This window comes from Sus scrofa, chromosome 14 (genome assembly GCF_054392235.1).
Source record: "Sus scrofa isolate SSC_HxYL_T2T_F1_AM1 chromosome 14, Sscrofa_HxYL_maternal_Yorkshire_Landrace_v2.0, whole genome shotgun sequence".
Taxonomy (NCBI): domain Eukaryota; kingdom Metazoa; phylum Chordata; class Mammalia; order Artiodactyla; family Suidae; genus Sus; species Sus scrofa.
The window spans coordinates 17,466,679-17,489,539 of NC_139396.1; the positions used below are offsets into that span (position 1 = coordinate 17,466,679).

A 22,861-nucleotide genomic window follows, 5' to 3' on the forward strand; every position below is an offset into this window, starting at 1 on the left:
AAAAATTCTTTAAAGAAAAGGTTTATAATTTAACTACATTAAAATGTTAAAGTTCTGTATATTAAAACATCATGCAAAAATTGAAAAGATAAAGTAAGGCGTGTCAGCAAATATTTGCTGCAAATATAAACACAAAATATTAAAATATAGTGTACATATGTATATATATATATATATATATATATATATGTGTGTTTTCTAAATTTAAACATATACTTTCTTTTTTTTAGGGCCACACCCAAAGCATATGTAAGTTCCCAGGCTAGGGGTCGAATTAGAGCTACAGCGGCTGAGCTATGCCACAGTCACAGCAATGCCAGAACCAGGCTGCATCTGCACCTACACCACAGCTCATGGCAATGCCGGATCCTTAACCCACTGAGTGAGGCCAGGGATAGAACCCATATCCTCATGGATCCTAGTTGGGTTTGTTAACTGCTGAGCCATGAAGGGAACTCCTAAACATATACTTTTATTTTTTTAATTTTTATTTATTAATTTTTTGTCTTTTTATGGCCACACCCACAGCATATAGAGGTTCTCAGGCTAGGGGTCTAATCGGAGCCACAGCTGCTGGCCTATGTCAGAGCCATAGCGATGCCAGACCTGAGCCACATCTGCGACCTACACCACAGCTCACAGCAATGTGGGATCCTTAACCCACTGAGAGAGGCCAGGGATCGAACCTGCAACCTCATGGTTCCTAGTCAGATTCATTTCCATTGCACCAGAATGGGAAATCCCTAAACATATCATTTTAAATCTCTTTAATTCAATAAGAAAAAGTCATACAAAGAATAGAAAATAGGTGGTGCTTCATAATAGTGGAAATAAAAATAGCCAAAATGAAAATTTACTTAAAATCATTAATATTCAAGAAATTGTATTTTACCTCTCTATACACTCAGTTTGGCGAACATTGAAAACCTTTAGAGTTATGAGTGTTGGTGAGGCATATTGCAACAAGAACTCATTCAGCACTGGAGGTAATGCATATTAATCTGGCATTTGGAAAACAATTAGTTATAAAATGGTAATATTGGATATATTTGTATCACCACTCCTAGGAACCTTTGAGAAGCTCTTGTACGTGAGAATCATGACAGTATGAACAAGATTATTCATAGAAGCATGCATAGTAGTCCCGAATTGGAAACAACTCAAGTATTCTTAAGTAGTAAAATGGATAAATATGCTGCAGTGGAGTTAAGCAGTAGTGTGTATATACACCTACATATATAGAGTGGAAAATTACTCGGCCATAAAGAAAGAATGCAATCTCTTGTGATTTGGATGTGACATCATGGATGGACCTAGAGGATATTATGCTAAATGAAATAAGTCAGAGAAAGAAAAATGATGTATGATTTTGCTTATATGTGGAATCTAAAAAACAAAGCAAATGAAAATATGAACAACATAAAAACACTCCTAAATAAGGTGGTGGATTGAGTGAAACAGGTTAGGAGGATTAAGAGGTTTAACTTCTAGTTACAATATAAATGAGTGATGAGGATGAAATGTACAGCATGTGCAATATAGTCAGTAATATTGTAATTTGTATGGTGTCATATTGTAACTAGACTCATCATAGTAATCATCTTGTAATGTATAGAAATATTGAATCACTATGTTGTATACCTGGAACTAAAATAATATTGTAGGTTGATTATGCTTCAGTTTAAAAAAAAATGAATTCTTTGAAATGATCAATAGCATTGATAAGCCTCTAGCCAGGCTGACTAAGAAAAAAAGAGAAAATACAAATTACTCAGATCCAAAATGAAAGAGGGACATTAATATAGATCCCATGGATTTTAAAAGGATAATTAAAGAATGCTATGAACAAACCTATGTCCACACATCTATTAATCTGGATTAAATGGAGTAATTCCTTGAAAGATACATCTGCCAAAACTCTTCCAAGAAGAAAAAGACTGAATAGGCCTTTATCTATTAAAGGAATTGAATCAATAATTAATAACCTTTCAAAACAGAAAACAGCAAGCCCACATAGGTTCACTGGTAAATTCAAACTTTTAAGGAAGAAATTATGCCAATTCTATACAATCTCTTCAAGAAGACAGAAGCAGAGGGGATATCTCCTAACTCATTATCCAAGGCCAACATTACCTTAAAACCAAAACCAGATAGTCTTAAAGGAAAACTACGGACCAATATCTCTCATGAACACAAATGCAGAAATCTTCAACAAAATATTAGCAAATCGAAACTGAAAATGTATGAAGAGAATTTTACATGATAACCATGTGTGATTTATGCCAAGTCTGCAAGGTCAGTTTATAATTTGGAAATTCATTTAATGTAATCCATCACATTAACATGCTAAAGAAGAAAATTTAGGAGTTCCCATTTGGCTCGGGTTAAGAATGCAACATAGTGTCTGTGAGAATGTGAGTTCAACCCCTGGTTTTGCTCAATAGGTTAAGGATCTAGCATTGCTGTGGCTGTAGCTGTGGCATAGGCCCTCAGCTGCAGCTTAATTCAACCCCTAGCCTGGGAACTTCTATATGCCACAGGTGTGGCCTTAAAAGAAAAAAAAAGAAAAATTGCATGATCATATCAACGGATACAGAAAAGTATCTGATAAAATCCAACACTCTTTTTTTTAAAGTTGATAAACATAATAAAATTAGTTTAATATTGTATATGCAGGTCATATTCTACTATTTGGCACCTAATATTATGAAGCAGGGTTTTGTGCCACATCATACAGTAATGTTTGGAAACATAATATTTAAAAACTGGGCAATTTCCTGCTTAATGTATCAACTATATTTTTGAACATTTGTTTCTTTTTTTTCTATGATAAATAACTCCGCATGGAAATTCTCATACGTCCTTATATCTTTGATTAACTCTCCAAATACCTCTTAGCAAACTAGAAATAGAGGGAATTTCACAACTTGATAAAGAACATCTACACAAAATCAACAGCTAACTCATACTTAATGGTCAGTTGCCTGAAGCTTTTCTACTCAGAGCAGGAATAAGGCAGATGTCCTCTCTCTCCACTCCTTTTCAAAATTATACCAGAAGTTCTAGATAATTCAGTAATATCAAAAAGGAAATAAAAGCTATATAGGATGGACAAGAAGAAGTCAAAATGTCTGTTCATTGATGACATGATTGTCTATATAGAAAATACAAAAGAATTAACAAAAAAAGTTCTGGGACTTTTTCTTATAGCAAGATCACAGGATACAAGTTTAATGTGCTAAAACTAACACTTTCTTTGTAGTAGCAATAAACAAGTAGAATTTGAAATTTAAAACACATTGCCATTTACATTAGCCTCAAGAAATCAAATACTTAGGTATAAATCTAACAAAATTCATTCAAGATCGATACAAGAAAAACTATAAAACTCTGATGAAAAAAATAAAGAACTAGGTAAATGTAGAGATATTTCATGTCCATGCATGGGAAACTCAATATTGGCAAGATGTTGGCCCTTTGAAACTTGATTTATAGATTCAATGCAGTCTCTTCGAAAATGCTGGCCTTATTTTGTGGATATTAACTAAGTGATTCTAAAATTTATCCAGAATGGCAAAAGACCCAGTATAGCCAGTATTGAAGGAGGAGAGTAAAGTTGGAGGACTGACACTGCCTGACTTCAAGACTTATGATAAAGCTATAGTAATCAAGACCACGTGGTACTGGTGAAAGAACGGTCAAACAGATCATTGAAACAGAATAAAGAACCCAGAGAGAGACTCACGTAAGTGTAGTGAACTGATCTTGAAGAAATACAATGGAGAAAAGATGGTCTCTTCAACAAATAGTGCTAGAACAACTAGATAGCCATATATATCCTCGTATTTAAAAACATAAGAATCTAGGGATAGAACTTACACATTTAAAAAATATGATTGATTTATAATGTTCTGTCAATTTCTGCTGTACAGCAAAATAACCCAGTCACACACACACACACACACACACACACATATATATATATATATATATATATATATATATATATATATATATATATACACCTTCTTTTTCTCACATTATCCTCCATCATGTTCCATCACAAGTGATTAGATATATAGTTCTCTGTGCTATACAGCAGGATCTCCTTGCTTATCCATTCCAAATGCAAGAGTTTTCATCTACTAACCTGAGATTCCCAATTCATCCCAGTCCCTCCCCAGCCCCACTACATACACTCTTCTGTCCTACATGTCCATGATCTTTTCTGTTTTGTAGATAGATAATTGCTGCCATATTTTAGACTCCACATGTAAGTTATATCATATGGGGTCTGTCTATCTCTTTATGACTTACTTCACTCAGTAGAAGAGTCTCTAGGTACATACATGTTGTTGCAAATGGCATTATTTGGTCCTTTTTATGGCTGAGTAGTATTCCATTGTATATATGCACCGCATCTTCCTAAACACCCATTCAGATGGGCAATTAGATTGTTTCCATGTCTTGGCTATTGTGAATAGTGCTGCCATGAGCATACAGGTGCATGTATCTTTTTCAATGAATTTTTTTTTGTCTGGATATATGCTCAGGAGTAGGTCATACTCAGGAGTAGTTCCATATTTAGTTTTCTGAGATATTACCTTATTGTTTTTTATACTGGTTTTACCTATTTACATTCTCATCAACAGTGTAGGAGGGTTCCCTTTTCTCCACATCCTCTCCAGCAGTTGTTATGTGTTGACTTGTTAATGATGGCCACTCTAACTGGCGGGAGGTGGTATCTCATTGTAGTTTTGATTTGCATTTCTCTAATAATTAGTGATGCTGAGCATTTTTTCTTGTGCCTGTTGGCCATCTATATGCCTTCTTTGGAGAAATGTCTTTTTAGGCCTTCTGCCCATTTTTCAATTGGGTTGTTTGTTTTTTTGCTATTGAATTGTATGAGTTGTTTGTATATTTTAGAGATTAAACCTTTGTCAGTTGAGTCCGTTGCAAAATTTTTCTCCCATTCTGTAGGTTGTCTTTTTTTAAAAATGATTTCCTTTGCTGTGCAGAAGCTTTTGAGTTTAATTAGGGCCCACTGGGTGTCATACAGTTTTTGTAGTATACTATATTCTTCTTCTTTTTACAATCCTTTAAAAATTTGTAAAAACTTTTTAAAATTATTTTAGCTTATGGCATCTACAGAAGCAGTTGATGAGCAGGATTTGGCCTGTGAGTTATAGTATCCTGATCCCTGGACAAAAAATTTCAAAATTAATTGATATAAAAAAGAAAATTGAAATCAATTGAAAAACTCCAAATCCATTCATCATAAAAACTCTGGTAGGAGTTCCCTCTGGCACAATGGGATTGGCAGCATCTCTGCAGTGCCAGGATGCAGGTTTGATCCTTGTCCGGCACAGTGGGTTAAAGAAGCTGGCATTGCCACAGCTCTGGTGTAGGTCGCAACTTTGGCTCAGATCTGATCCCTGGCCCGGGAATTCCATAAGCTGCAGGGTGCTACTCCCCCAAAAAACCCCTCTAGTATATTAGGAATAGAAAGGAACTTCCTTAATAAATGGTACCTACAAAAAATCTATAATTAACATCAGGATTAGTATGAAAGGTTTCATATTTTACCCCAGGATCAAGAACAAAGCAAAGATATACATTTTTTTTAACATCATAGGCTGACTAGCCAGTATGATAAAGCAAGGGGAGAAAAAACCATATAGACTGGAACGGATGACATGATCATTAAAGTAGAAATCTCTAGAGTCTATTTTTAAAGGCTACTAGACTTAACAAGTGAATTTACCATAGTTGCCTAATAAAAGGTCAACATATGGAGTTCCTGGTGTGGCACAACAGGGATCAGCAGCATCTTGGGAGAACTGGGTTGAGGTTCCATCTCCCGTTTGGCACAGTGGGTGAAGGATCTGGAATTGCTGCTGCTGTGACTTAGGTCACAACTCTGGCTTGGATCTGATCCCTGGCCCAGGAACTTCATATGCTGCAGGGTGGCCAGAAATGAAAAAGAAAAAGAAAAGGTCAACATACAAAAATTAAAATGCAATTTATACAATATTAATGTATAAATCTGTTTTTTTTTGTTTTTTTTGAAAGAAAATCTCTTTATTCTAATTAATTCACAAACAATAACATCAGAAAAGCATGTTTCAGAGGCCACATAAACATCTGCCCAGCCCCAAACTCAGTACTCAATGAACTTCCACATCAGAAGAATACCCTCCTCCACTGCAATTCTGAAGCACGAAAGCTATTAGTGATAGAGGAGAGGTTTAATCTTGATTTCACACTTTATATCTTCATGATCAATCACATTTTTATGCTAAATCAACCAGGTCATGGGGGGTGATTTTTCATGTCTTCAATGGAGCTTCTTGATTAAGATAATCCCTTTGCCAGTCTGCATTGTTTCAAAACCTCGCTGAAACCCTCACAAAGCTTAAGGTCACCCTGGTTCTGGGCACACTCCAAAAACTGTTTCACCTCATAGAAGCATGGGCCAATCTGCTGCTGCTGTGCTGGCTGGGCTCCCTGAGGCTCCTGGTAAGTGATGTCAGGCCTTGAGGGCTCAGCACTACTTCCTCCACCGAAGCCCCCAGTGATCGCATGACCTATCGTGTGGCCGACGGCAGAACCCACAACCACGCCGGCTACAGTGGTTGCCATCTGGGCCATGAGACCTGGCTGCTGAGGTGCAGCAGCAGGGGAGCCAACAGCAGATGGTGGAGCTGCTGCTGGTGGCTGAGCTGCCAGCGCTGGCCTGGGTGCAGCTCTCATCTGAGGTGCCCGGCTAGCCGGAGGGGCCATGTGGAAACTGCGGCCTCGGCTTCCACGAGGCATCGTAACTGCGCAACGAACGCGAACCTAGAAGACAGAGAAACTCAGAGAAGACCCTGGCGGCTTCTCATAAATCTGTTTTTAAAATACCTTTTATTAAAGAAAAAGGAAATACTTTGATATAAACCTGAAAATGTGTGCAGGAGCTATATGCTTAAAAATAAAAAAAAAAAGCGAATGAAGAAGATCAAAAGACGTCTAAAAATCTAAATAAATGGAGAGATATATTATGATCATGGATTGAAAAATTAAATATGGTTAAGATGCTAATTTTAAAAAAAAGTGATCTATAGATTTAACACAACTCCAGTCAAAACCCCAGGACCACTCATTGTTTATATTGACAACTTAATTTTAAATTCTATATAGAAAGTGAGAGGAACTTGAACAGCCAAAATAATTTTGAAAAGAAGAAAATCTGATTTTAAGACTTACTATAAAATCACAGTTATCAAGACAGTATGGTAATAGTAAGAGGTTAACCACACACAAACACATAGATCAAAGGAACAGGACAGATTGTAGGTGTGAATCCACACAAATGTAAGCTTTTTCATTGAGGTACATTTACATAACATGAAATTCATCATTTTAACTCTCTCTTTTTTCTTTTTTAAGTCACTTTAGGGCCTCACCTGTGGAACATGGAGGTTCCCAAGTTAGGGGTCGAATTATAGCTATGGCTGCCAGCCTGCACCACAGCCATAGCAATTTAGGATTTGAGCCATGTCTACAACACCACAGCTCATGGCATTGCTGGATCCTTAACCCACTCAGTGAGGCCAGGGATCAAACCTGTGTCCTCATGGATTCTAGTTAGATTCGTTTCCGCTGAGTCATGATGGGAATTCCTCATTATTTTAACCATTTTTAAGAGTATATAGTTCAATGCTATCTTTGGTATTAAGGTCTGTAGTAATTTCCTTACTTTTGTTTCTTATTTTAATCGGAGTCTTTTCTCAAAGATTTGTCAATTTTGTTGCTCTTTGAAAATATCTTTGGCTCATTTATTTTCCCTCTTGTTTCTCTGTTCTTTATCTCCACTCTAATCTTCATTATTACCTTCCTTCTGCTAGTTTTGTTTTTCCAAGTGCTTTAAGGTGCCAATTTAAGTGGCTAATTGGAGACATTTTTTAATGTAGGAACATAGGCATTTAAAGCTACAAATTTCCTTCTGAGCATATTTCACTGCATCACAAAAATTTTGGTACAGCATGTTTACGTTTCTTTCATTTGTGTCTTCTAATTTGTCTTGTGATCTTTACTTTAGCCCACTGGTTGTTTAAGAGCATGTTACTGTGTGCATATTTGTGAATTTTCCAGTTTTCCTTCTGTTGGTGCTGGGGGTAATTTCATAGGAATTTCTTTACTAGTTTGAGCAGGGGAAGAAATTCATGAGTAGACCAGAAGAAGCAGAATTCTTGTAGAATGGATTCTGGCAATCTCTACACAGGACTACTGTTATTTTATCAACATGTGATAAAATAAGGTTATATTTTATTGAAATGACTCTCTCCAGCATTGACAACTACAGGAAACTTAAGTTTTGATCCTACGATGGGTGGAGGAAAAAACGTCAAGCAGAGACCTGCCTTCTCCCACAAGAATAAGAGATCATAATAAAGGCATTCATTCCTTCTACTCCAGCAGCAAGATTTAAACCTTGCATTTGGAAACAGAGCATAGAAACAGATACTCCTGTTGGTGCAGAGTTACACAATTTTTTTTAAATGGCTGCATCGAAGGCATATGGAAGTTCCCAGGCCAGGGACTGAATTCCAGCCGCAGCTGCAACCCCATGCCTTGCAGCAAGCCAGATCCTTTAACCCACTGCACCAGGCCAGGAATCGAACTGGTGCCTCTGCTTTGATTAGTTAGATTCTAAACCCACCTTGTCACAGCAGGAACTCCTACATACTTTCTTTTCATTTTTCATGTTTCATTTCTTTTTTGGCTGTCCTGAAGGCAAATGGAGTTTCTGGGCGAGGGATCAGATCCAAGCCACAGTTGTGACCTGTGCTACTGGTATGGCAACATTGGATCTTTAACCCACTGTGCTGGGCCAGGGATCAAACCTTTGTCCTGGCCCTGCAGAGATGCCACCAATCCCATTGTGCTTTTTAAATGCCAACTTTTCTACATTTCACACCAGTAAAGCTGCACTTAAATTGATGTTACTTACAATGGTCATGAGATGAGTGATGTAGCTCCACAGTTTATTACTGCATCTCCAATTCCTAGAAATGTCACTTCATTGAAATGCCCAGTAAACGACTGACTTGTATTACTTTAACGATTCTCCTATTAATACTCTTAGAATTGATTTCCAGTTTGGAAGTACTACTACAGTGAGAAGTGAATTACTATAATATCCTCTTTTTTATGTTTTTATTTTCTTTTGCTAACATGTTCTCAACTTTAGAAATTCTTCTCTGAATGGTTTCACAGATGCGAACTTCAGGACAGAGGTGGAGGAGTGAGAGTCTACTGCTGCAGAAGAAACAGAAGGACAGATTCCTTTTTTTGGTCCTTTTGTCTTTTTGGGGCACACCCACAGCATATGGAGGTTCCCAGGCTAGGGGTCCAACTGGAACTGTAGCCACCGGCCTATGCCAGAGCCACAGCAATGCAGCATATGAGCTGTGTCTGCAACCTACACCACTCTCATGGCAATGCTGGATCCTTCAGCCCACTGAGTGAGGTGAGGGATCAAACCCACATCCTCATGGATGCTAGTCGGGTTCACTAACTACTGAGCCATGACAGGAACTCCAGGACAGGTTCCTTTTGAGGTAACATGATACCATGAATAAATTAGTACATTTGTCACCTTTTAAAATTACAATGGCTAGCCTCATGGGGAAATTGGAAGAGATGCTAAAATATATTGGCCTCCTTCAATTTAGTTTCCTGAATGAGGTGGTGAGACAGATGAGCTCTGAAGTCCATTTGAGCTCAAGGTTTTTATTCTTCTTGACCTGATAGTGCCAGGGAAGGTGGCAGCATTTCAGGGCTGATGCAGGTGCACTGGGTTTATGGAAGCCAAGATGATAAGCCTCACATGAGCTCCATGGGATGAGGTTCTGCTCTCAGGACATGCTGGCAGTCACCCCCACTTAGGACATAACCTGAATTTTAATGACTGAAGACATAGGTACCCTGTGGATATTTTCATAAATGCCAAAGTTCACACATTGTGGCTGATTGACTATAATGGCTAATAAACTTCAACAGAGTTTTTGCAAGGAACTGTATCTTATGATGAACACCATACTAGATGCTGATTGTCTGTTATTATTAATGCTATCTTCCCGAAATGTATTATGTATATTTATTTAGTCATGAACTATTAATAATTCATGGGATATCATATATGTTTGTAATCTTTGTGATATTCTTTCCTCCCAGAACAAAAAGTTAACTCTGTGTCAAAGAAGCCTTGCTTTGATAAGATTTCTGTGGAAATAGTCAATATCGATGTTCCTCCAGCAGATGTATTTTCACCAACTTATCTTCTATTATGAAAAATTTCTTCTATTATGAAAAATATTTTATATTGATATACAAGTGTGTGCACCCATGGGTTTCAACTTTCAGCAGTGACCTAAGTTTGTGTTGATTCTCTTGTTTTATATAAAAGAACTCCAAGCCATTATTAGTATTTTACTTCATTTTAAAGTAAAAGTGGGAGCTCCTCTTGTGCCTCTGTGTGTTAAGAACCCAACATAGTGTCCATGAGTCCCTGGCCTCGCTCAGTGGGTTAAGGATCCAGCATTACCTCAAGCTGTGGCATAGGTTACAGGTGTGGCTCTGATGTGGCATTGCTGTAGCTGTGGTCTAGGCTGGCTGCTGCAGCTCTGATTCGACCCCTAGCCTGGAAAATTCCATATGCCACAGGTTGGGTCTTAAAAAGAAAAAAAAGTAATAATAAATAAATTAAAAAATAAAAATAAAATGATGGTGTTTGTTGTGAGGCGTCAGGTTGTTTTAGGGATGATGATGTTCTACCAAACGATCTTTGCACATTAACAGCTTAAAAAATTGCTCATAGATATATTTCTTCAAGTGAATCTTTAAGAAATCAGATTTCCCCATAAACACAGAGCTTTGACATTCTAGTATATAATATAATTTATTTAATTCTACTTTCATACTTGTAATAATCACGAGGGTTGGTAGATGCTACATTTCTGAAACCCTGACATTAATTTAAGGAACTCAGCTGAAAAGATAAGGTTTCAGAAAATTGCAAGTGATGTAATGTTAACAGTTCATAGGACTCTGATACAAATCACCAGTTTGCATTCTCCTCCAATAGAAAAACTCACCACATTTCATCTTCCTAATGACTACAGGTGTTGAAGAGTAATCATGTTAGGGAAATGTGTATTCAAGTCTTTTGCCAATTTTTTAAATAAGAGTTGCTTTTGGTTGTTGAATTATACAAGTTATTTCTACATTCTCTATATCAAACACTTACCAGGGATGTGGTTTGCAAATATTTTCTTCTATTCTGTAGGTTATCTTTTTACTTTCTTGGTTATGCCATTTGTTGCACAAAAGTTTTTAATTTTGATGAAGATCAGTCTTTTTGTCTAAATAATATTGAGCTGATTTCTCATCAGAAACCATGGAGGCAGTAGTGTTGCAAGAAAATGGCATGTTAATGGATGGTCATGTCTTGGGTCTTGGGTAAATTTCTGGGAGAGGCTTCCAAGTGAGGGCTCTTGGCTTTGTGCAGGAAAGAAAAGAGCAAGCCATAGTAAAGAGAAAGTGAACTTATTTAGAAAGATACATATTCCATAGACAGAATGAGGACTTTCTCAGAGAGGGAGAGCTGGCTTGACATGTGGGGTTGTTAGTTTTTATGGTCTGGATAATTTTATGGGCTAACAAGTGGGAGGATTATTCCAACGATTTTGGGGAAGGGGTAGGCATTTCCAGCAATTGGGCCACTGCCCAGTTTTTTGGCCTCTTATGGTCAGCCTTGGAACTGCCATGGCACCTGTAAGTATGTCATTCAGCATGCTAATGTGTTACAATGAGCATGTAATGAGTTTCAAGATCTACTGGAAGTTGAATCTTCTACCATCTTAGGCCTAATAGGCTCTCACCACTTTTTGTCAATGTTCTAACCACTGTTCTACTCAATGGCTGTCATTCTTTTAATAGTCATGCCTTCCCCTCCCCTCCTGTTTTGGTAGGAGGATATATTCAAATTCTGAGAGAAAAATAAAAGTCAAATGAAGTATTCTATATCCAATAAAACTATCCTTCAAAGACAAAGGGGAAATGAACTTATTTTGAGCTCAACAAAAACAAATAATTCATTCGTTATAGACTTGCCTTACTAAAGGGGTGACATCAGTAAAAAATGTCAGATTAGATAGTTCCAGGGGCCTATCCCTCCATAGAAACACTGAAAAAAATAAAGCAAAAAATGTAAGAACCACCATAATCAGAACTGTTGAAAACGGAGGTTTACAGCAACAAAGAGAAAAATGAATCAAAAAAAGCCAACTTTAAAATGGTAGGAAAGCATTGCAACATTTTTACTTGTACTTGACCTGCACCATTCCCCAGCCTTGGTAGCAGTCTTGAAGAAAGCAGCCTTCAACCTTTGTCCCTGGCTAAAGGGAGTAGAGAAGACCTTATTTACGGTGACTCACATTTGTCTGCTTTGACCTGTCTTAGGTATCACCTGAAAGATTGATAGGAGGTGCTTGTCTGTTTAACATAATTTGGAATTTGCTCAGGCCAGAAAATTGCCTACACAGGTAGCATTCCTCAAAAAATTGTACAACGAATGAACAAAATACTGTAGCTTAGGGCAAAAGATAAGGTTGAGAGATAATAATAAACCTGCCAAAAGCTTAGGGAAAGAGTTTCTCTGAGAAATTAGGGCATTCAAATGTACTTGTGTATGGTGGTACATTTATGTGTATAGACATGCATATAACCTAGGCATGACACATGCTCAGACAGGACTTGAGAAGAGTCTGAGCCTTCCTTTCTGGCTGATCTCTAAGGTCTGCACAAACAGGAAGTGAAGGTGAAGGCAGAGTTGTAACTTGCCTGGCTAGGCAATAAAGGAGTGCCTAAACACAGAATCAATGTGAGAAAACCGGGAGAGATTTTTATTTTCCTTTTTTCATTTTTAGGCATTGGTGGACTTTTAGCTTCCTAAGAACTTTTCAAAGCCCCTGTGAATATTTCATTCCCCAGTTTTTTCTTTTATATTATTTGGCTGGTCTATTGTCTGTCCCCACTAGTATTCCCTGCCTCAGGCAGCTGTAAATTTAAACAATTGCCTGTAATTTTCGAGACAAGTGCTCTCAAAGAAGCCTTCTGACAGTGGTTGAACTCTCGCTAAGGTCAAATACATAGCCTTAAAGTAGGGGTTCCAAGGAGTCATCAGTCAGATCAAATAGTGGTAATTCTCTGGTAATGGAGCTTAGGAAAAACTCTAACCCTCGTTCTGTCCCCTCCTGGAGCTGGCAGCCTGCTAGTTTTCACTGTGGTTGGGAGCTGTTAGTTTTCAAAGCTACCATGGATCTGGAGAGTGGAGGATGGGGCTGGTGCCAGTTAAAACACACCAAAACATTTCACTCAGTATGAGATTCTCTAGTTCCATCCATGTTGCTGCAAATGGCATTATGTCATTCTTTTTATGGCTGAGTAGTATTCCATTGTGTATATATACCACATCTTCCAAATCCAATCATCTGTTGATGGACATCTGGGTTGTTTCCATGTCCTGGCTATTGTGAATAGTGCTGCAATGAACATGCGGGTGCATGTGTCTCTTTTAAGTAGAGTTTTGTCTGGATAGATGCCCAAGAGTGGGATTGCGGGGTCATATGGAAGTTCTATGTATAGATTTCTAAGGTATCTCCAGACTGTTCTCCATAGTGGCTGTATCAGTTTACATTCCCACCAGCAGTGCAGGAGGGTTCCCTTTTCTCCACAGCCCCTCCAGCACTTGTTATTTGTGGATTTATTAATGATGGCCATTCTGACTGGTGTGAGGTGATATCTCATTGTAGTTTTGATTTGCATTTCTCTTATAATCAGCAATGCTGAGCATTTTTTCATGTGTTTGTCACAACTAAGAATAGATTTACAAGGATATCCTGCTGAACAGCATTGAGAACTATGTCTAGATACTCATGTTGCAACAGAACAAAGGGTGGGGGAAAAAATGTAATTGTAATGTATACATGTAAGGATAACCTGACCCCCTTGCTGTACAGTGGGAAAATAAAAAAAAAAAAAAACACCAAAACAAACTTATAAGCTTTTGCGCAGTGAAGGAAACCATCAACAAAATGAAAAGGCAACCTAATGAATGGGAGAATATTTGCAAACCACATCAGAAAAGGGATTAATATTCCAAATACATAAAGAATTCATGCAACATTATGAAGTAACGTGAAACAAGAAAAAAAAAACTAGGAGTTCCCATTGTGCTCAGTGGTTAAAGAACCTGACTAGTACCCATGAGGATGTGGGTTCAATCCCTGGCCTGGATCATTGGGTTAAGGATCTGGCATTGCCATGACCTGTGGTGTAGGTCACAGAGGAGGCTCAAATCTGGCGTAGCTGTGGCTGTGGTGTAGGCCGGCAATTTACAGCACTGATTCAACTCTTAGGCTGGGAACCTCCATATGCCATGGGTGTGGCCCTAAAAAGCCAATAAAGAAAAACAAACAAACAAACAAAAAAAACCAAAGAAACAAAAAACCCTCTGATTTTAAAATGGGCAGAGGACCTGAATAGACAGTTTTCCAAAGAATTCATACAACTGGTCAACAGAGGAAAAAGTGCTCAACATGATTAATCATCAGGGAAATGCAAATAAAAACCACAAAGAGATAGCACCTCACACCTGTTAGAATGACTGTTATCAAGAAGACAAGAAATAAAAAATGTTGGTGAGGATGTGGAGTAAAAGGAAAACTTGTACACTGCTGATTGGAATGTAAATTGGTACAGACCCCATGGGAAAAAAAGTAGAGTTCCTTGAACAATTAAAAATAGCACTACCATATGAACAAGCACACCAAAAAATGGGCAGAAGGTCTAAACAGACAATTCTCCAAAGAAGACATACAGATGTCCAATAACACACATGAAAAGATGTTCAACATCACTAATTCTTTGAGAAATGCAAATCAAAACTACTAAGAGGTACCACCTCACCCCAGCCAGAGTGGCCATCATCAAAAAGTCTACAAACAATACATGCTGGAGAGGGTGTGGAGAGAAGGAACCCTATTAGATTGTTGGTGGGAATGTAAATTGGTGCAACCACTCTGGAAAACATTATGGAGATTCCTCAAAAAACTAAAAATAGAATTACCATTTGATCCAGCAATCCCACTCCTGGGCATCTATCCAGAGAAAACCATGACTCAGAAAGATACATGTGGAGTTCCCTTCACAGCTCAGCAGAAATGAATCTGACTAGCATCCATGAGGATGCAGGTTCAATCCCTGGCCTTGCTCAGTGGCTTAAGGATCCAGTGTTGCCATGAGCTGGGTCCTAAAAAACATACACAATAAAGATATATATACTCCAATATTCATTGCAGCACACTATATACAAAAGCTAAGACATGGAAGTAACCGAAATGTCCATCGACAGAGGAGTGGATAAAGATGTGGTACATACATACGATTGACTATTACTCAGCCATAAAAAGGAATGCAATAATGGCATTTTCAGCAACATGGATGGACCTAGAAATTATCATGCTAACTGAAGTTAGTCAGACAGTGGGATACCAATATCATATGCTATTACTTCTATGTGGAATCTATAAAAAGCATACAGTGAACTTCTTAGCAGAACAGATACTGACTCACCGACTTTGAAAAACTTATGGCTTCTAAAGGATACAGGTTGGGGGAGGGGAGGGATGGGCTGGGGTTTGGGATGGAAATGCTGTAAAATTGGGTTGTGATGATCATTGTACAACTATAAATATTATAAAATCCTTTCAGTTACAATAACCAAAAAAAAAGCTACCATATGATCCAGCAATCCCATTTCAGGGTGTTTATCTGAAGGAAATGAAACCACTATCTCAAAGAGATAGCTGCACCCCTGTGTTCACTGCAGCATTATTCACAGTAGCCAAGACATGAAAACAACCAAAGTTACACACACACACACACATGTACACACATTAAGTGTGTGTTTGTGTTTTGGGGACTGCTCCAGAGGCATTTAGAGGTTACCAGGCTAGGTGTCAAATCAGAGCTGTAGTCACTGGCCTACACCATAGCCACAGCAATGCCAGATTCCAAACATGTCTGTGACCTACAACCTAGGAGATATATATTTGGTTAATATATATATATATATATATATATATGACATTATATATATATAACATTATATATATATATATCATGTATGAGTATATATCTCTATATGTAGAATATTATATATGTGTGTGTGTGTGTGTGTGTGTGTGTGTAATGATATATTATTTGGCCAAAAAAAAAGGAAATTCTGCCATTTGCAACAACATAGATGGACCTCAAGGGCATTATGGTAAGTGAGGCAAATCAGATAAAGACAAATACTATATAATCTCACTTATATGTGGAGTGAAAAACAAACAGGAAAAAAACCCAAAGCAACCCCCCCAAAAAAAAACCTCATAGATGACAGAAGACAGATTGGTGGTTGCCTGAGGTGGACGGTGGAGGAAGTGCGTGAACACGGTCAAAAAGTACAAACTGGAAAGTTATAAAAATGCATAAGTCCTAGGAATGTAATTTACATCATGTTGACAACAATATTCTATTGTATATTTGAAAGTGGTAAAAAGGGTAGGTCTTAGAAGTTCTCATCATAAGAAAAAAATTGGGAGTTTCCGTCATGGCTCAGTGGGTTAGGAACCTGACATAGTGTCCGTGAGGATGCGGGTTCAATCTCTGGCTTTGCTCAGTGGGTTGAGGATCTGGCACTGCCACAATCTGTGGCATAGGTTGCAGATGCAGCTCAGGTCTGGTATTGCTGTGGCTGTGGCGTAGGCTGTCAACTATAGCTCTGATTCAACTCCTAGCCTGGGAACTTCCATATGCCACAGGTGCAGCTCTAAAAAAGAAAAGAGAAAAAAAATATAGCTATGTGTGCTGATGGATGTTAACTAAACTTACCGTGGTTATCATTTTGCAATATATGCATATATCAAAATGAATACACTATTATATGTAAGCTGTATCTCAATGTTGTAAAGACCTCCATAGCCCACCTTAAAGAATATAGAAACAACAATGAAAATTCAGGTAGCAAAGTTAACCTGGGAGGAAATTTACTGGTGGCCTCCAGCATGTCCCAAGAGGGAATATACAGCTGCCCACCAAACCAAATGTGTATATAGCCTTAGCCACAGCAATACATACATATCTAAGCAGATCTAACTGTATGCTGCATCCTCATGAATATTAGTCGGGTTCAATTCCACTGTGCCACAATGGGAACGCCTATAATTTTTTTTTTCCTTTTAACTTCATAATGAGCAAACACACATATAATTTTTTCCAGACCTCTTTAGTCAGGAGCAGAATAGCTGAACGATGTGGAATATTCATTCCTAATAGTAGGAAAGCACATTTTCCCCCCTACCAGGAGAATTTTATTATCTTTCTTTTTATTTATTTATTTGTTTGTTTGTTTGTTTATTTTTTAGGGCTGCACCCATGGCATATGGAGGTTCCCAGGCTAGGGGTTGACTCAGAGCTGCAGCTGCCAATCTATATCACAGCCACAGCAACATGGGATCTGAGCTGCATCGACATATACCACAGCTCACAGCAATGCCAGATCCTTTAATCCACTCAGCAAGGTCAGGGATCCAACCCACATACTCATGGATACTAGTCAGGTTTGTTACCACTGATTCACAATGGGAACTCCTAACTTTCCTTTTTAAATTGAGGTATAATTGACCTATAACCTTATATTATTTTCAGATTAAAATATGATTCTATATTTGTATATATTGTGAAATGATAACCACAATAAGTCTAGTTAATATCCATCCCCATACATAGCTACAATATTTTTAAGGACTTTTTTTTTTCTTTTTAGGGCAACACCCCCAGCATATGGAGGTTCCCAGGCTAGGGGTCTAATTGGAGCTGCAGCTGCTGGCTTATACCACAGCCACAGGAAAGCCAGATCTGAACCACATCTGTGAGCTCATGGCAATGCTGGATCCTTAACCCACTGAGTGAGGCTAGGGATCAAACCTGCAACCTCATGGATCCTGGTTGGATTCGTTTCCACAGCACCATGACAGGAACTCTAATAAGGGCAAGATCTACTCTCTTATCAATTTTCAAATATGCAATACAGTATTAGTAACTGTAGTCACTAGGCTTATTACATACTCATCACTTATTTAATAACTTGAAGTTTATACTGTTTGATACATTTTACAAATTTCTCCACCCCAGCCCCTTGCCTCTGCCAACCACCAATATGTTCTCGGTATCTATGAACTCAGTTTGTGTGTGTATGTGTTGTTTTGTCTTGTTTTTAGACTCCACATATAAGTGACATTACATGGTATTTGTATTTCACAATTAGCATAATGCCTTTAAGATTAGACATATATATGTATGTGTATGTATCACATTTTCTTCACCCATTGTTGATGGACACTTGTTTCTATGTTCTGGCAATTGTGAATAATGCTGCAATGAACATGGGGGTGCAGATGTCTCTTTGAAGCAATGATTTCATTTATTTCAGGTAAATATCCTGAAGTGGGATTGCTGGATCATATGGTAGTTCTATTTTTAGTTCTTTGAGGAACCTATATACTGTTTTCTATAGTGGTCTTATGAATTTACATTCCTACCAACAGTGCACACGTGTTCCCTTTCTCCACATCATCACCAACATTTGTTACTTATTTCTTTAATTAAAAATTTTTAATTGGAGTACAATTGTCCTACAACACTCTGTTAGTTCCAGGTGCATAATGTCGTGATTCAATATTTCTATACATTAGAAATTATTGCCATGATAAACTAGCTACCATCTGTCACCATACAAAGATAATACAATATAGTAACAATATTTCCCATTATGTATATTTCAACACCATGACTCATGTATATATATACATATATACATATTACCACATTCCTAAATAATTACAATGAAATAACTCCAGTCATCTTCCAAAATACAAATTCATAATAACCTCACACCACACAACCCACACAATCCATTCATCTGCACATATACAGCATATCACCAGTCCCATAAAATAGTCATAGACCTACCCTCACACACCCCAAACCACAAAATTCCTGAAAAACCACCATAAGAAACACATGCACTAATACACAATTCCCAGAGTTCCCATTGTGGCACAGTGATGAAAAGATGTTCAACATCACTCATCACTAGAGAAATGCAAATCAAAACCTCTATGAGGTATCACCTTACACCAGCCAGAATGGCCATCATCAAAAAGTCTACAAACAATAAGTGCTGGAGAGGGTGTGGAGAAAAAGGAACCCTAGTACACTGTTGGTGGGAGTGTAAATTGGTGCAACCACTGTGGAAAACAGGTTGGAGATTCCTCAGAAAATTAAAAATAGAACTACCGTTTGGTCCAGCAATCCCACTCCTGGGCATCTATCCAGAGAAAACCATGACTCGCAAAGACACATGTACACCAATGTTCATCGCAGCACTCTTTTCAATAGCCAAGACATGGAAACAACCTAAATGTCCATCGATAGAGGAGTGGATCCAGAAGAAGTGGTACAAATACACAATGGAATATTACTCAGCCATTAAAAGGAACAAAATACCATTGCCATCTGTATGTCTTCTTTGGAGAACTGTCTGTTTAGATCTTCTGCCCATTTTTTGATGGGGTTGTTTGTTTGTTTTTGTTTTTTTGTTTTTTTTTTTTTGGTATGGAGCTGCAGAAGGTGTTTATACATTTTGGAGATGAAGCCCTTGTCAGTCGAGTCATTTCCCAAGATTTTCTCCCATTGTGTGGGTTGCCTTTAAATTTTGTTTAGGGTTTCCTTCGCTGATGCAGAAACTTCTAAATTTCATTTAGTCCCATTTCTTTCTTTTTGTTTTTACTGTCATTGCTCTAAGAGGTGGATCTGAGAAGATGTTGCTCTTGTTTATGTCAGAGAGTCTTTGGCCTAGTTTTATGGTGTCTGGTCTTCTCTCTAGGTCTTGAATCCATTGGGAGTTTATTTCTGTGTATGGTGTTAGGGAGTGTTCTAATTTCATTCTTTTCCATGTGGCTGTCCAGTTTTCCCAGCACCACTTATTGAACAGGCTGTCTTTTCTCCAGTGGGTATTCTTGCCTCCTTTGTCATTGATTAGTTGGCTGTAGGTGCATGGGTTGAATTCTGGGCTTTGTATCCTTGATCCACTGATCTATTTCTGTCTTTGTGCCAGTACCATATGGTTTTGATGATTGTTGCTTTGTAGTAGAGACTGAAGTCCGGGAGCCTGATTCCTCCAGCTCCATTTTTCTTTTTCAGGATATCTTTGGCTATTCTGGGTCTTTTGTGCTTCCAAACAAACTTTAAAATATTTTGTTTGAGTTCTGTGAAGAATGTCCTTGGTAATTTGATAGGGATTGCATTGAATCTGTAGATTGCTTTGGGTAGTATAGTCATTTTGATAATTTTTTTTTTTTGTCTTTTGTTGTTGTTGCTATTTCTTGGGCCGCTCCCGCGGCATATGGAGGTTCCCAGGCTAGGGGTTGAATCGGAGCTGTAGCCACCGGCCTATGCCAGAGCCACAGCAACGCAGGATCCGAGCCGCGTCTGCAACCTACACCACAGCTAACGGCAACGCCGGATCTTTAACCCACTGAGCAAGGGCAGGGACTGAACCCGCAACCTCATGGTTCCTAGTCGGATTTGTTAACCACTGCGCCATGACAGGAACTCCTCATTTTGATAATTTTTAAAAAATATTTTCTAGGGATGCACCCACAGCATATGGAGGTTTCCACACTAGGGGTCTAATCAGAGCTATAGCTGCTGGCCTATGCTAGAGCCACAGCTACATGGAATCCAAGCATCTGGGACCTATGCCACAGCTTACAGCAATGCCGGATCTTTAACCCACTGAGCAAGGCCAGGGAGCAAACCTGCAACCTCATAGTTCCTAGTTGGATTCATTAACCACTGAGCTATGTCGGGAATGCCCTCATTTTGATAATATTGACTCTTCCAGTCCAAGAACATAGTACGTCTTTCCATCTATTTGTGTCATCTTTGATTTCTTTCATCAGTGTCTTATAGTTTTCAGAGGACAGGACTTTTGTCTCTTTAGGTAGGTTTACTCCTAGGTATTTTATTCTTTTGGCTGTGATGGTAAATGGGAATGTTTCCCTAATTTCTCTTTCTGCTCTTTCATTGTTAGTGTATAGAAATGCCGTTGATTTCTGTGTATTAATTTTGTATGCTGCGACTTTGCCAAATTCATGGATGAGCTCCAACAGTTTTCTGGTAGAGTCTTTAGGAGTCTCTAGGTATAGTATCATGTCATCTGCAAATAGCGATAGTTTTACTTCTTCCTTTCCAATTTGGATTCCTTTTATTTTTATTTTTTTCTCTGATTGCTGTGGCTAGGACTTCCAAAACTATGTTGTTTGGCCTGGGGCTTCTCAGCACTGATGTGTGGGGCCAGATTTTCTCAAAATGGCCACTTGCAGAGAAAGGCAGCTGCTGATGAACATTCCTGAGAGCTTTGCTTCTAATGTCCTTCCCCCACAATGAACCACATTCAACCCTGTTTTCCCAGGAGGTCCTCCAAGAACTGCAGTCATGTTTGACCCACATTACTATAGAGACTTTGCTTTGCCCTGGGACCCAGTGCATGAGAAAGTCTGGGTGTGCCTTTTAAGAATGGGGTCTCCATTTCCCCCAGTCCCATGGAGCTCCTGTGCACAAGCCCCCTGGCCTTCAATGCCAGATGCTCCAGGGGCTCTTTCTCCCAGTGCCAGATCCCCAGGCATGGGAGTTTGATGTGGGGCTCAGAACTCTCACTCTTGTAGGTGAGTCTCTGTGAACCAGTTACTTTCCTGTCTGTGGATCTTCCCACCGGGAGGTATGGGGTTGCATATATCCTGTAATCAACCCACCACCTCTTGATGTGTCCTCCTCTTTGTCTTCTGGAATAGGATATCTTTTTGAAAGTTTCTGGTCCATTTGGTTGAAAATTGCTCAGCATTTGGTTGTAAATTTTGTTGTTTTTAGGAGAGAAATTGATCTCCAGTCCTTCTATTCAGCCATCTTATTTCTGTCTCCTACCCAGTTGATTCTTACCTAATGCATTTCTTGATTGTTATTGAACTCTTGCATCACTTGCCAATCTATGCTAGAATATCTGTTTTTGTTTTTGTTTTTTGGTGGCATGGCCAGTCCAAAGCATGTCTATGGCCAGAGAATGAACAACCTGTCACAACTGTAACCAAAGCTACAGTAGTGACAACCATGGACCCTTAACAAGCTGAGCCAGGAGGAAACTCCAATTCTGTCATTTCTTGAGAGTATTAGACTACAAATCAATGCTTATTGTTAGATTCAGCAAAGTTGCCCCCATCACTGACAATAATATGCAGTTTGAACATGTGTTGATTGACATTTTTATGTTAAAATGGAAGACACTGGTGAAACTATGAGGATGTACAATAGATCTTTATTCATTTTCCACTCAATTTCCAGTGTCCTGAGCTATTTTTTGTGAACTGGATGAGCATTCTCGAACTGGAAAACCTTCCTTCTCGCTTTCATACGCTTTAGAATGCAAACACTAGACTGGCACCCATTTAATCGTTCACACATTTTATTCACCTGCCTCATGGTAGGCCCGGAAATCACTGAAGCCTTCATGCAACCTGCTCCACAGTGGTGCCAACAACCCTGGTGTAAACACTGCAAGGACACCGAGCTCCAGTTGGTGGCGGTGGGGGAGGGGCACAGGGCGGTGGTGAACTCACTTGGACAAGGCCACAAATAACCCACAGAGTGA

At 38.6% G+C, this 22,861-nt stretch overlaps 1 pseudogene; it reads right to left on the minus strand.

The window, feature by feature from the left end:
* Positions 1-6,089: 6,089 nt before the first annotated feature.
* Positions 6,090-6,859, minus strand: LOC146396365 (coiled-coil-helix-coiled-coil-helix domain-containing protein 2 pseudogene; annotated as a pseudogene).
* Positions 6,860-22,861: the final 16,002 nt, after the last annotated feature.